General features: G+C 33.0%; 1 pseudogene across 1 annotated transcript; it reads left to right on the forward strand.

Moving 5' to 3' along the window:
• Nucleotides 1-3,175: 3,175 nt before the first annotated feature.
• Nucleotides 3,176-3,726, forward strand: LOC308642380 (phosphatidylethanolamine-binding protein 1-like; annotated as a pseudogene). The gene has a single exon. The product of its transcript is annotated as a phosphatidylethanolamine-binding protein 1-like (transcript).
• The last annotated feature ends 10,953 nt before the right edge of the window (nt 3,727-14,679 follow it).

A 14,679-nucleotide genomic window follows, 5' to 3' on the forward strand; every position in this document is an offset into this window, starting at 1 on the left:
CATATTATGACACATCAGACATAGCCCTTCAGGTCTTTGGTTTTACAGCATCCAGAACTGTTAAGAATTCAATTTATTAATTTATTTTTATAAAAAACCCTGTCTCACATATGGTGTTGTAGCAACACAGAAAAGAACAAAACATCATTTCATTGTAAGCTTTTTGCAAAATTCTCAAACTTTCAGGCAAACTGGATGGAATTCTTCTGTTAAATGAGGTAGAAATATAAATGTTTCACCACCTCAGAGGTCTTTAACTTGAGACCATGATGGGATCTTAGGGAATCTCAAGCTAGTTCATACAAATGGCATATAGATTTTTGTGACTGTGTTTTATGTTAATATACTACATTTTTTCAAGTAAATAATGAACATATATTCATAAGAGGAAATCCACTATCGTCATACAATTTCTTAAGCTCTATGTTCTGGTTTCTATGTGAGGTGACCCTCAAAAGCTCATGTGTGAGACAATGCAAGAAGGTTCAGAGGAGAAATGTTTGGGTTGAAAGAATCTTAATCCAATCAGTGAACTAATACTCTTATAGGAATTAACTGAGTAGTAACTGGAGTGGTAGCGTGTGGCTTTAGGGTTTGTATTTGTATCTGGCAAGTGGAGTCTCTGCTCTCTGATCATGATGTGAGCTGCTTGCCTCTGCCACACTCTTACACCATGATGTTTGGCCTCACCTTCAGCCCTGAGGAATGGATCCAGCCTTCTATGAATAAGACCTCTAAAACTGTAAGCCACAAATAAACTTTTCTTCTTTTAAAATTGTTCTGGTCAGATCTTTTAGACAAAGCAGAAAAAAACTGACTAAAATACTCTATTTCACTAAAAAGTAGTTTGACTTACTGCTTAATGTATTGAAAGTAGGTTTTTCATTGTCTTGGGTATCTAGTTTATTTTGGAATTGACAGATATTAACTTAAACAGTTAAACATTTGTTCTATACAAGTGCAAGGAACATAGTTTGCACACTTATTAGTACATTAATTATACAAATATGGATTTTAGGATGGAAATGGTCTGATACAAGAAAAGTCTAAGAATGAATAATGATTAAGACTCCACAAGAAGATCAAGTATAGAGGCTTACTACATGGGTTTTATTTATTTTATTGTATCCATGAGGATACTAAGTTTTTTTTTTTTAATGAATGAAGAAAAAGATGCTATTTTTTTAGTGAATTCATGAAACATTTTTTTAAAAATATTTTTTAGATGTGATGTACCTTTATTTTATTCATTTATTTATATGTGGTATTGAGAATTGATCCCAGTATTACATACATGCTAGGCAAGTGTTCTTTGAGCTGCAACCCCAGCCATCGTGAAGCATTTTTGAAGCACATTCTGACCAAACATTTTAAAAATTATTTTGCTTTTCATATATTTGAGAGTCATAGAGGCTAACTTCTTGGCACTTTATTAACAAATTACAGAAATAATATGTAAATTTTATTCATTATGGTTTTGAGGCTATCCCAGAGGGTCTGAGAGTCCGACAGTCATGATAATGGCTTGTGGCCTCCTGGACTCAGTAATTAATCAGTTCTGACTGCACCAGCTGTGAGTGACTTTGAAGCAGGAACCCATCAAAAGATCATATCCACACAGATACATTAATTGTTTTGCATTATTATTTTTAAGATTTAATAAGGTTATTCAGAGTCTTCCTATAAAATTAATTAAAAGACACAAATATCTTTTTATATAAGGGCTAGAAATATGTAAGGATTAGAATATCTTTGTTCACTATATCATTTTCCAAAAGGAAGAAAAGTCAGCTTATAGTAACATGAATTGAATTTTTAAATTAACATGAAAAAATGCAAAAAAATTATTTCAATGATGTAGTACTTTGATGATATGCAGTAAAACAAAAAAAATCAGCAAATATTAAATGTTGCAGAGCCATATTTTCTAATAATTTTTATAATTTTCTATATCTTAACTTCTCTGAAACATTAATCTTATAAATAAGAAATGGGGGAGAAATATTTTCTAATGACTGTCTTTCATTTCCTGTGTTTTCACTTCTCTGAATAATCCTGTCACTGAGAAAGTTGTATGATTGTGGAAAGCTGTGTTTAAATTAAAGAAATTTCTATATATCTTCTTAAGAGCACTGGTATAAGAAAATACTTAAATATAACATGAAGGTCGGTGACAATGCTGAGAGATATCCAGACTTCCAAAAAACAGGGAAACTTCTTTAGGAAGCAAAATCCTGGAAGGTGATGATCCTCTGCTTCATTATAGAAACCAAAGAAAAAGAACTCACAAAATCAATGCTAGTGGTGAAAAAGGTACACTTATACATTGCTGATGGGACTGCAAATTGGTATAACCACTACGGAAAGCGGTACAGAGCTCCTTCAGAAAATTGGGAATGGAACCCCCATTTGACCCAGCTATCCTACTCCTTGGTTTATACCCAAAGGAGTATATACTTAAAGTTGGTATATTATAGTGACGCATCCACATCAATGGATGTGTCATTATAGCATCTCAATACACAATAGCTAGACTATGGAACCAACATAGGTATCCCTTAATAGATGAATGGATAAAGAAAATATGGCATATATACTCAAGGGAATATTACTCTGCTTTAAAGAAGAGTGAAATTATGGAATTTGCCAGTAAATGTTTGGAGTTGGAGGATATCATGCTAAGTGAAATAAGCCAATCCCACAAAATCAAAGGCTGAATGTTTTCTCTAATATGCAAATGGTAATTCATAATAAGGCGAGGGGCACTAGGGAAGAATAGAATTACCTTAGATAGAGGGAAATGATAGGAGAGAAGGGAGAGGATGTGGGGATAGGAAAGATAGAATGAAGCATTTTTGAAGCATATTCTGACCAAACAGAGCTGATCACACATCATTGCATAAGAACAATCTGGAGTTGCTTACTGTATGTATATATGTGACTATCCAACCAATATGACTCTGCAACATGTACACTCATAAAAATGAGAAATTATATCCCAGCTATGTATGATATATCAAAGTGTATAAATGCATTCTACTGCTATGAATAGTTAAAATTAAAAAAATATTTTAAAAAATCAATACTAGCCTCAGGGACCGTTCCAAGTCTGTGCAGTGTGTCTGCTTTTCACTTCGCGCCAGGTTCGCAGCTGAACTGCCAGCTCTGCACAGCCATGTGGGTAGACCTCAGCAAGTGGTCCAGGATATTGAGCCTGTACGAGGTGGAGAAGCAGCCCCAGCACCCACTGCGGGTGGCTTAAGGGGGTGGACAAGCTGGGCAAAGTACTGACGGTGATCCAGATTAAGAACAGACCCACCAGCATTACATGAGATGCTCTTGATCCAGATAAACTCCACACCGTGGTCCTGACAGACCCGGATGCTCCTAGCAGGCAGTCTCCCAAATACAGGGAATGGCACCACTTTCTAGCATTCAGCATGAAAGGCAACGATAATAGCAGAGGTAGGTCCTCTCGATTTATAGGGGCTCTGGGCCTGCCAGTGGCACAGACATCCACTGCTATATCTGGCTGGTCTTCGAACAGGACAAAGCCACTGAAAGTGGGATGAACTCATTCTCAGCAACCACAGGGAGACAAGGCAAATTCAAGGTGGCGGCCTTTTGCAAGGAGTACAAGGTGGGGTCCTCAGTGGCTGGCTGAGTTACCAGGCTGAATGGGACTACTATGTGCCCAAACTGTATGATCAGCTGTCTGAGAAGTAGGGGAAACTGGCAGAGATAAATGTTCCTGAATACCCCGGCAGTATTCTCTACTTCAGAGATGATTGTAGAGCTCTCCTATTCCTGGCTCCCTTGGCACAGGTGAGGTCTGACCTTTCAGATAGCTATTTAGTGTGACTTTTCCTGTTGCTTGTTCCTTGCAATTTTAGATAGTCACACATCCTGGGCTACATTTTCATCTAATTTGAACTCTGTGTTGGGGGATAGTTTGGTATGGGGATGGGGTCATCACATTGTTAGTAAAGAATAGCAACCCAGAATTTAAAGAAAAGGAAATCCAGGTGAAAGTATTACAGAAACAGAGCAAACTATTAATTAATCTTCAAGGAAAGTTTAGAAAGGGAGAAGGATTTGCTGTCTCTGACCAAGACAGAGGCTGGCATCTCAGCTGCCCCTCAGCATGTGCTCAGGTAGCTACTAGGTGTGAACGTCCTGCTCTGGCTCCTTTAAAGAACAAAACTGGATAAAGCAAGAGGGAGGATGGCTTGCTGCTGATGAGGCCTGGCCCTCTAGGTGGGCAGTATTGCTGTGCCTTGGGCTGTTGGGGGTTCCTGAATCTGCTGAGCTGATCACACATCACTGCTTAAGAATAAACTGGAGTTGCTTAATGTTGTATTCATTCTGCTGTTTGCTTATTGTTGAATAAAATAAAACATTGGATAAAAAAGGAAACAATAAGTTATCAAAGCTAAAGAAGCAGAGAACTGGAAGGGTCAATATTCTATTCCCATAGCATTGTGAGAGCTGCCACACAGAGGCCCACATAAGGGATCATAGGATGATATCAGGGAACAGGATGCCTTCTTCTAAAGATGGTAAAAGCAAATCTGTATTGTGATGACCTCATTTTGTCCCTATATAATGTTCTAGAGGAAGCAGGAAGTGCCATTGACAGAAGGTCATGATTCATACATTTTAGTATCACTCTGCAAATTGAGAGGCTGAGGCTCCAAGAGCATATGGGCTGGCCTAGTGAGGCAATCAGGCAAGTCAATGGCAAAGACAAGACAAGTCCTCACTTCCTGACTTCCAGTCTTGATATCTCCTTAAGTAACAACTATCAAAAATACTACAGATATTTTAAGTCTTAAAAGCTGTTTCATAGTGTGAGATGCTAATGTGTATCCTATATTGTGTACAATATTTATGCTTTCACAAGTTGAAATTCACTAGAAAAGGCTGGTGAGATTAGGATTATTGTTCAATTCCATGGATAAAAAGCAATCAAACAACTGAGATCCACAAAGTCCCCAAGGACAGGAAGGTAGTCATTCCAATGGTAAGGGAATGTATCTACCTCTTACTCAGAATCTTTTGTTGTTTAATATGAAAATCCACCACTTCAGTTACATTGAGATTTTTAAACTTACAGACACTCATTTAGAATAGATATCTATTCCTGGAAAATTATTGTTTTGATTATTATTGTACATTCTCTTGTAATGGTCTCTATACAAAGGTCTACTTTGTCTTTTACTAATATATGAACATGAATATGTGTGTGTTTATGGGATGTATCTTTTCTCATTTTCGTTTTAGACATTATCAGATTTTATGTGGACTTATCTCTTTTAATCTGCATAGTATTTTTAGTTCATCTAAAGATTTTTATTCTTAATTTGAGCATGTAGACAATTTAGCTATGTTTCCTCACTTCTGTGTTTTGGTTTAATTATGCCATCTTCCTGTATCCTATGTTTTGTTTTACCTTTACACTCTTTATTAGGACAATTTTGACTATTTTTTTTAAAAAGCTGCATTTTAAAAAATTTAGATACTATTTACTATTTTATTTAGTGGTCAAAGTTTCAAACTTGGTTTTATCTTATGGGACTCTAATGTTGACTAATCAACTTCCTGAAGAAGAAAGAATCTTCATCAATTGCCTCACACACATGCTCTTTCCCATGGAATTTGTATCTAAGTAATTTTAACCCCACTGTAAGTTATTAATATTTCATATGATAAATAGGCAGTAAGATTTAAGCAAATATTGAGCCTTCCTCTGACATTAGTATACATTCTGCATCTCTGACCTTCTATCAGAAATTATAACCCTCTTCAGATCATAACCTTGGTATAGATTTGCTGATTATGAAATCTCTGTATAAGTTTTCTAAAACTAATTTTATTTCTTGCAGAGCATTTACATGAAGCATGAAATTCTAGATTGGCTGGCCCTTATTTTCTTTAAGCTTTTAAAGACATCATCACATTACATATTGGACTCCACTAGGAGTCATCTACACCTCTATTTGTTTTTCCTTTGAAAGTATTTTCAATTTGTTTTCACATTACTTTTAATATTTTTATTTGTTATCACATTTTCTGAAATATCATTATGTTTTGAGGTAATTTATTTTCATTTATAATTTGAATTGCATGTTCTTTTTCTATAGATTCCTTCTTTAGGTCAGATTCTAGAAATCTTCTTTTATTATTATTATTATTATTATTATTATTATTATTATTATTATACATTTTCTATACTCTTAATCATTTTCCTCTCAACTAGGATGCAAATTGCTTATGATAGATCCACTAATTTTGTTTCACTGTCTCTGTAACCATGACTCATCTGATAAAAATTCAGTGGCCAATCAGAGAAGAAAAAATTCTGCTACAACGTTCAGGTTACTAGAAAATTGCCAAGAGAACAGATTTTTAATATTCTCACAAATAATAAGTGTGAGGGGATGGTTATATTAAGTACTTTGATCTAACCATGTTGAAATATATCAAAATATGTTCTGGTATTACTGTTAACATGCAAAAATTCTATTTGTCAACTATACCTAGTCAGTGCTAGTGAAAAATGATGCTAAAGCATGAAATTTTTGAAAGTCAACACAAAATCTCCCAAAAGTTAAGAATGTCTCAGTTTTTAGATTTTAAGTTCTCTTCAATTTTCACAGATCAAACATCATAAGACAAAAGGATGTTATGGAAACATTGATTAAATTAAATTGCTTGATGAGAAAATAATTTCTACTTAGGTGAAATACGAGTTTGTATTCATAGAATTGAGTCTTGGAGTTCCTTACTGGATTTTGCCCTTCAGCATTTACACCCTGGATATAATATTCAAGTCTTGCTCTAGAAATACAGATTCAGATTTTACATATTATTGGTTTTTATCATCTTTAAATCTTTTAAGCACAGCATTTGGACATAGGTTATATGTCCATTTTTTAACGATTTGATACTAGTTTTAAGGATTTCATGGAGTGGCAGGGATTTAGCAGACAAGGTAGATGGATTTCATGGAGTGGCAGGGATTTAGCAGACAAGGCAGATAATCCCCACTGTGACATCCAAGAGAGACACACTAATTCAGTAATTATCTCGAGGTCTTATGTGCTTTTCTTAATACTTAATTTGAATTGACAGACATGAAGATCACTTTTTAATTCAGGAATATTTTGACCTTGTTTTGCATTGAACTTTTGCCTTTGTAATGTTTGGCGTCAAAGTTAGTATTTATTGTCTTTTCTGTACACCAGAGTCTCACCTAGATTTGTGATGATTATTGATGATTATATCTAAACTGGAGAAAAACAAATATGAAGATGGTTCCTGGGTTATAAATAAAGTTGTATCATTAATTATATTTGACAGCATCCCCAGAGATGTAGATCTCTTTACATGTTAAAAAATGTGTAAAAACTTTGACATATTTTCTGGGTATGCATAATTCAAGGCTTAGAAAAATACTTCATATAATCCTCTAAAAGTATGGGTTTAACTCCCAGGTTTTAGTGACAAAATTTTACATTTAAATTTTTTAATGCATTCTATAATTTTTATTGAGGGCCTACTTTCTGCCAGGCATTAAATGAAGTCCGTGTCCTTATAATTTACATTTTAATTGATTTTTCAGATCAATAAAATGGAAGATCCTTTAAAATTTTTCTAACCATGAAATTAATTTTCTGGTGAGAAATGGAGGCCTCTGGAGGGATGGATGAAATGTTTTACACGAGTAGTTCTCAAAACGGCTCTATGAGGTGTGTTCTATTAAGCTTCATCTATTTTGGGGGGTTCATTGTCTTTCACCCTCTGCATGTGATTTACAGAACATAAAGAGTTAATGTTCCTTCTTTAGATTTACTTTTACTTTCTTTCTTTCTTTTTTTTTAAACCCCTTTGGTACCAGGGACTTACCCCAGGATACTTAATAACTGAGCTACAACCTAGAACTTATTTTTCATTTTGAGACAGGGGCTTACTATGTTGCTGTATCTGGAATTGAACTGGTGATCTCCTGCCTCATCCTCCTGAACAACTGGGATTACAGGTATGTACTACCATGCCCAGCCGATTTATTTTTTAGTTTGATTTCTTTTTTAAACTGTAGGTCTTAGTTATCTGACAGATAGTCAATAAATTGTTAATTTTTGCCTGCAATTAATTACCCTATATGACATTAAAAAAATAAATATGTTTGGCTTTATAGGTCAGAGAAATTGCATAGGAAGAACCTGTTTAAACAAAGCTTTAAGAAGTTGACACATGAAAACTAAAGGCTTTATTATTTTTGGGGTTGGTTACCCAGGATTGAACTCATGGGCACTCAACCACTGAGCCACATCCCCAGCTATTTTGTATTTTATTTAGAGATGGGTCTCACTGAGTTGCTTAGCACCTTGATTTTGCTGAATCTGGCTTTAAATTGTATCCTCTGCCTCAGCTTCATAAACCAATGGGATTAGAGACATGAGCCATAGTGCCCAGCTCTAAAGGCTTTATTTAGATATACAAAGAAAAAATAAAGCATATATAAAGTTGATGAATCTAGTTGGCAAATTGATTTTTATTTTATTTTTTTTTCTTTTTCAACAATGTCAGATATAATTTCCGCCAGATATTAAAACATGGCTGACCTAATAGTTGGATTTTAAGCTATTTATTCATGAAGAAATGGCTAGAATACTGATACTTTGAAGAGTTAACTGAAACAAACATACTCATAGTGTCAAGCCTCACAAATCTTATACAACATAATTTTGAATTTCACAGTAAATTTTAATGATTGATATAGAGTGGTAGTCATACAATTTACTTTCTTTGGATTACATTTGCTATACTTTGAGTTCTTAAAAAAGAAGCTTAAGTTCTTATTTTGGAATATTTCTTATTCAGCAATATAAATGGTTAGTGTTATAATTTTAACTACATTAACATTATTTAGATGACTCCAACAATTTTTATAAGTAGATTTAAAATTTTCTTGAATCTCAAAATAATTGTATGTGTGTCTCTCTCTGTGTGTGTTCCACCAATTGTTTACAGATATATTGCTTAGATTCAAAATTGTTGGTATTTTCTAGCTATTTTTATATTGTTGTTTTATGATTTAATTTTACTTTGGCTGAAAAGATGCTTTGCTTTAGTCAGATCACTTTGAATGTGTTGTGACTGTAATTATATTTTAAAATAATGTCTATCTTGGTAGAAGTTTTATATAAACTTTTAAAAAATGAGTGAGTGTTCTGCCTTTTTGGAAGTGATGTTCTATAATTGACAATTAGATCAAGTTGATGGTAGAGTTTGTCAGTCTTTTATTCCCTTATGGCTCTTCTGTCTACTTTTTCTTCAATTAGTAGGAGTTATTGAAATCTATGATTATATTTGTAATAATATATTTTCTCTTCAATTTTGCAGGTTTTCAATTCTATAAACTTTAATTCATACATTTTAAGTTCTATAATACAGAACAGTTCAGTATCCTGAAATAAGAAAACTTGTTAATAATGTAAAATGTCTTGCATTAATTGAAATATTCATTCTTCTATAATCTGCATGTCTCTTTCCTTCTACTGTTTTCTTCCTTTTGGGTACACTCTTTTCTGTTACTTAAGTTTTAAACTTTTCTCCTTGATACCAAAATAGAATTCTTTCTTATAGGAAGCTTATAGTTATATTTTAATTTTTTTAATCCAAACTCTCAATTATGATTTTTAGTTGAAGGGTTTAGAACTATTAAAATTATTTTTACTATTTATAAGGATACTATCTGCTACTTTCTATTTATCCCATCTTGCCCCAGTCCGGCTGCAGCAAAATAACCTGGGGGTGACGAGCAACTTGTGTAGATTGATACAGCAGGAGTAGGAGCCGTTTATTGTAGGACAGGAGCGGTATTTATACATTTCACACAGCTTATTTTAATTAGCATAAACTAGATACATCAGTCAATCAAAAATAAATCTCCACACTTAATGGCTCCCTGGCCTTACTTCACAAACCACTCCCTCTGGCAAAATGCCAGGCGCCATCCTGACTTGTTTACAGAATCTAACACCATCTCTGAGTATTTTTTTTTTTTTTTGCTTTCTTCTCTTTTTGCCTAATTTTTATTATTTGATTATTTTTCATGGTTAGATTTTATCTACATAAAACAGCTATAAGACTTTTTGTTTTCCCCATTTTTATCTTAAGGTTTTTTTAATGTAAATATTTATCACATCTTCTGTTTAACTAATAATAAGCTATTTGTGCTATTGTTGGTATATAATTTACTTCTACTTGTTCCTAAAATATCTGACATCATATTACTATAACACTTCTATAAATTGTCAAATATCTTCTATAGAAATGAAAATAGTAAAAGAAAAAAATATATTTACTGAAATAACCCTTTTGGATACTCTTCATTTCTTTATGTAGCTTCAGATTTCCATCTTGTTTCATTTCCTTCCGTCTAAAAGACCTTTTCTTTTCTTTTTATTACAATCTAGTTTTGCTGGTGATGACTTTTTCATTCTTCACATGTCCAAAACCGAAGTTTTAGGATTTCTTTTGGAAATATAATTTAATTTGTCATACAGATCTTGATTGACTTCTTAGATGCCATCTAATATTTTTTTTTTCCAGCACACATTATTTCCTTCAAGAGCTCTGTCATCCTCATCTACTTTTCTCTGATCATATTTCACATTACCTGTGGTTGTTCAAGAGTGATTTCAGTATTACTGGTATTGATCTAGTTAAGATGTTTCTAGATATACTTTTATCATTTTCATCATTTTGATTTTTTTTCTCTAGCTCCTTAGGAACTATGAATTTACTCTTTTAATTAAGTTTAGAACATTTTTTAACAAATATTTTTAAAACTTTTTTTTTCTCTCTCCCTCTTATTTTAAGGACTCCTATGATACCTTATTTGTGTTGCTTAATAATGTACTATGGCTTATGATAATTTTATTTGTTTTTTTAAATATTGTTTCATTTTAAAATTTTAAATATTGCCTGATGCTATTTCTCTAACTTCATTAAAAATCTTTCTGTAATGTCTGATCTACTGTCATTACTATTTTTAAAACTTAGGCATTAGGGCTGGGGATGTGGCTCAAGCGGTAGCGCGCTTGTCTGGCATGCGTGCGGCCCGGGTTCGATCCCCAGCACCACATACCAACAAAGATGTTGTGTCCGCCGAGAACTAAAAAATGAATATTAAAAATTCTCTCTCTCTCTCTCTCCTCTCTCTCTCTCTCTCTCTCTCTTAAAAAAAAAAATAAAACTTAGGCATTCTTTTGGTGTATGGCAATTCAATGAGGATTATTATTATTTTTTCTTTATATATGTCTCTTTCTTTCTGTCTGGTCTCTCTTTCCATCTCTCTTATGCATAGTTTCTTTTTCCATTCAAGCTGCTATTAAAAAAAAATACCACCATTACCTTGGTGGCCTATAACCAATGCATCTTCTTTCTCACATTTCTGAAGACTTGAAATAACAAGGTAAAGGTATCTTCTGAGGACTGATTAATGATGTGACACCTTGTAGCTCTGTTTTTCCAGGAATCAAGCAGTATTTTTAGATAGCTTTCCCCCTCCTAGACCAAAAGACTTATCATGAACAATTTTAGGGGGAAAAGTATATTCTGGGGTTTACATTTTCAGAGGACTTAGTTCATAGATAGTTAATTCCATTCTTCAGGGTTCGAAGTGAAGCAGAACATCATAACTAAATAGTGTGTTTGAGGGAAGCAGCTCAGGATATGGCTAGGTAGCAGAGAGAGAGAGATACTCCACTAGCCAGGGATAAAATATTATATTCCAAATTCAAGTCCCCAGTGACCCATCTCCATCAGCCACACCCTACCTGCCTTCAGTTATCACTAAAATAATCCCTATCAGAGGACTAATTCATTTTACTTATAAATCTTACATTGTCTCACACATGAGCTTTTGGGGAACACTTCACATCTAAACCATAACAAGCAAGGCTAAGATCTCTTTTATAAAGAAACTAATTCCATTCATACAAGCTATTTCCCTATGACTAAAGTGAACTACCTCCTAATACCATCAATTGGAGGTAAGAATTCCAACATGTAAATTTTAGAGGGACACAGATATTCATACTACTATACTTTCCATGTATCTGTCATATGTATGTTTTATTTTGCCCTCTTAAACTTATTGTTTAGAATTATTCACTGTTTAATATCATTTATAATAAACATATTTTTATTATCTCTTGTTGCTGATTTTATTAATTTTCTTTCATTATGGTTGACATTGCTAATTCTTTGCATGTCTTTTAAGTATTTTGTTGAAGTTCAAACGTTGTGGTTTTTAATTGTAGGGTTTCTCTATAGATAAGAATTATTCACAGCCTAACCCCTCACTCTCCCCCCACCCCCATACTACTTGCCATTCATAAGCCAACCATCCCTAGTAATCTTGCTTCTCTGCATCCTCTATATCCCAGTAACTTCAACATGCCTGGTTTACAGCAAAAATTTCATTCATATCTTGGATGAATGTGCATTATTTTTTTCTTTTTAAAAGAAAGAAACTTTTCCTTTTGAAGAGGACTTTTGGGTGGGAAGCCCATTAGTACATCACAGACTTCTAAAGGGGCTACATTTGCTATGTCTTTCTCATATGCAGATTTTGAGAGTATAATGGATTGTGTAGCCAGGAAGACAAGTAGGTACTGGAAAATCATCTCAAGTGAGCATCAAGGGTTGTGTAACCGTGGTGTTGGTGAGCCCTGAGTGCTACCAGCAGAACTTGACATTCAAGGAGGAAAAAATAAATAAATATATATTCCTTCAGGCAGAAGAAAATGATTCAGAATAGAATCTTAAATCTACATAAACAAGTGAAAACTATTCAAAACAGTCATGGCTTAAATAGAATTCTATTACTGTTTAAATTTCTTTAACAGAAGACTTACTGTTAGAGGTAATGTTATAGCAGTACAAAATGAGGCTTTTGAATATGTGGAACAAAATATAAACCAACAATAAGAAAAGCCTAAGAAAGAAAATGACTATTTTACTCTACAGCAAATGGCTTATTATTAGTTGAATATAAACTGCGATAAAGATTTACATTAAAAACTTTTAGATGAATTCTAGGAAAACAAAGGATTATAGCTTACTGGCTAATAAAGAAGATAAAGTAACATCATGAAAAATATTCAGGTCATGAAGATAAGGCCAAAAAAAGAAAATGGTAAAAAGAACTAGTGACAGGATAAATAGAAGGCAAATAGCAAAATAGTTGATTTAAAGAAACTTTATACATAATCAAATTAATTGTAAATGTTGTAAATGTTTCAATTAAATATTATATAATGAGAGTTTATGTAAACCCCAAATGGGACTGTATTTGTCTATGACAAATCCATTTTGGATACATAGAAAAAGTTAAAAATAAAATGACATAAAAACAGTGTACCATACTAGCAAGAATAAACAAACAAAAAACAGGAACAAGAAATCAGATAGACTGCAGAGGAAACAATATTTAAAATGTTAGAGATGTAGAAAAGCATAGTATACTAAGATATTCTATTCATTATATAAAGTATTTTAATTAACAACTGTGATCACCTATTAAGAATGTACTAAGTACTCTTATATAATATGTTTTTGTTTAGTTGATCTTTAACATAATATCACACAATTTTCCAGGTTAACAAATTCTGTACGTACAGACAAATTAGATCTGTGAAAGCTTATGGTCAGAATAAATTTTTAGCCTATATATTATAAGAAATGGTTAGAAGACTAGCTTCACAATTTAATTAATAAATTGCAGGGGAAATGAACAAAACAAAAGAAAATGGACTCATTCTACATAAGGAGTCTTTGATACTCTCTATACTTAGTAAGTTGAGAGTAAGGATTCTCTCCAAAAGTTCTTTATCACACAGTAGATGGAAGGACTTTCATTCCCTAAAAACAACTAAAAATGAAGTGACAAAAATTCTTAAGGAAATTGGCTGTGTATTTTGCTAAAATTGTAATTGACATATTATTTACATTTTTCAGTTGTCCTGAGAATATTCCCAACTTCTCCACATTTCTACTCACTTCAATCCATAGGCTGTTAGGGACGATAGTTTTGTTGAATTCAGCCATGAAATTTTATGTCTAGGTTTGATATTCTATTGTATCATTAAAAGACCGAAAATCTCTTTGCACAATTTACTAGAAAACTTCAGGCAAAAATTTAATGATAACAAATTTTAGCCAATATTGCAAATATTGTTAGATATTATGTAATATTAACTTTAATGAAAATTAATTCTTACCATCCCTAGAACATCAACAGTTTAGTTGAGCCTGCTCAAAGGGAAGTTCTTGACAGCATAGCATAAATTTTGATTTACTTAAGTTACCTGGATGACATCTAGGAAGTCAGGTTAAGTATGATTGAAAGCAGCCAAATGAGAGGCTCATAAAATTCTTTTCTTGACTTGATGAAAAATAATTTATTGGATTTAACATGATTTAGAGAGTTATAGAAGCAGCCAACATTTTTATTTCTAGACAATATTTCAAACTCATTTGAAGTTATAGATTATCTAAGAAATAATAATGTTATATGAAATGTCTTTTTTGTTGAATATTTGAAGTAAATCCTCCCAATGAAGAGTTTGAGGAAATTTATAAGACATCTGCAGGACTAATAAC

The sequence above is a fragment of the Spermophilus citellus genome, assembly GCF_964194105.1.
Source record: "Spermophilus citellus genome assembly, chromosome: 2".
NCBI lineage: Eukaryota > Metazoa > Chordata > Mammalia > Rodentia > Sciuridae > Spermophilus > Spermophilus citellus.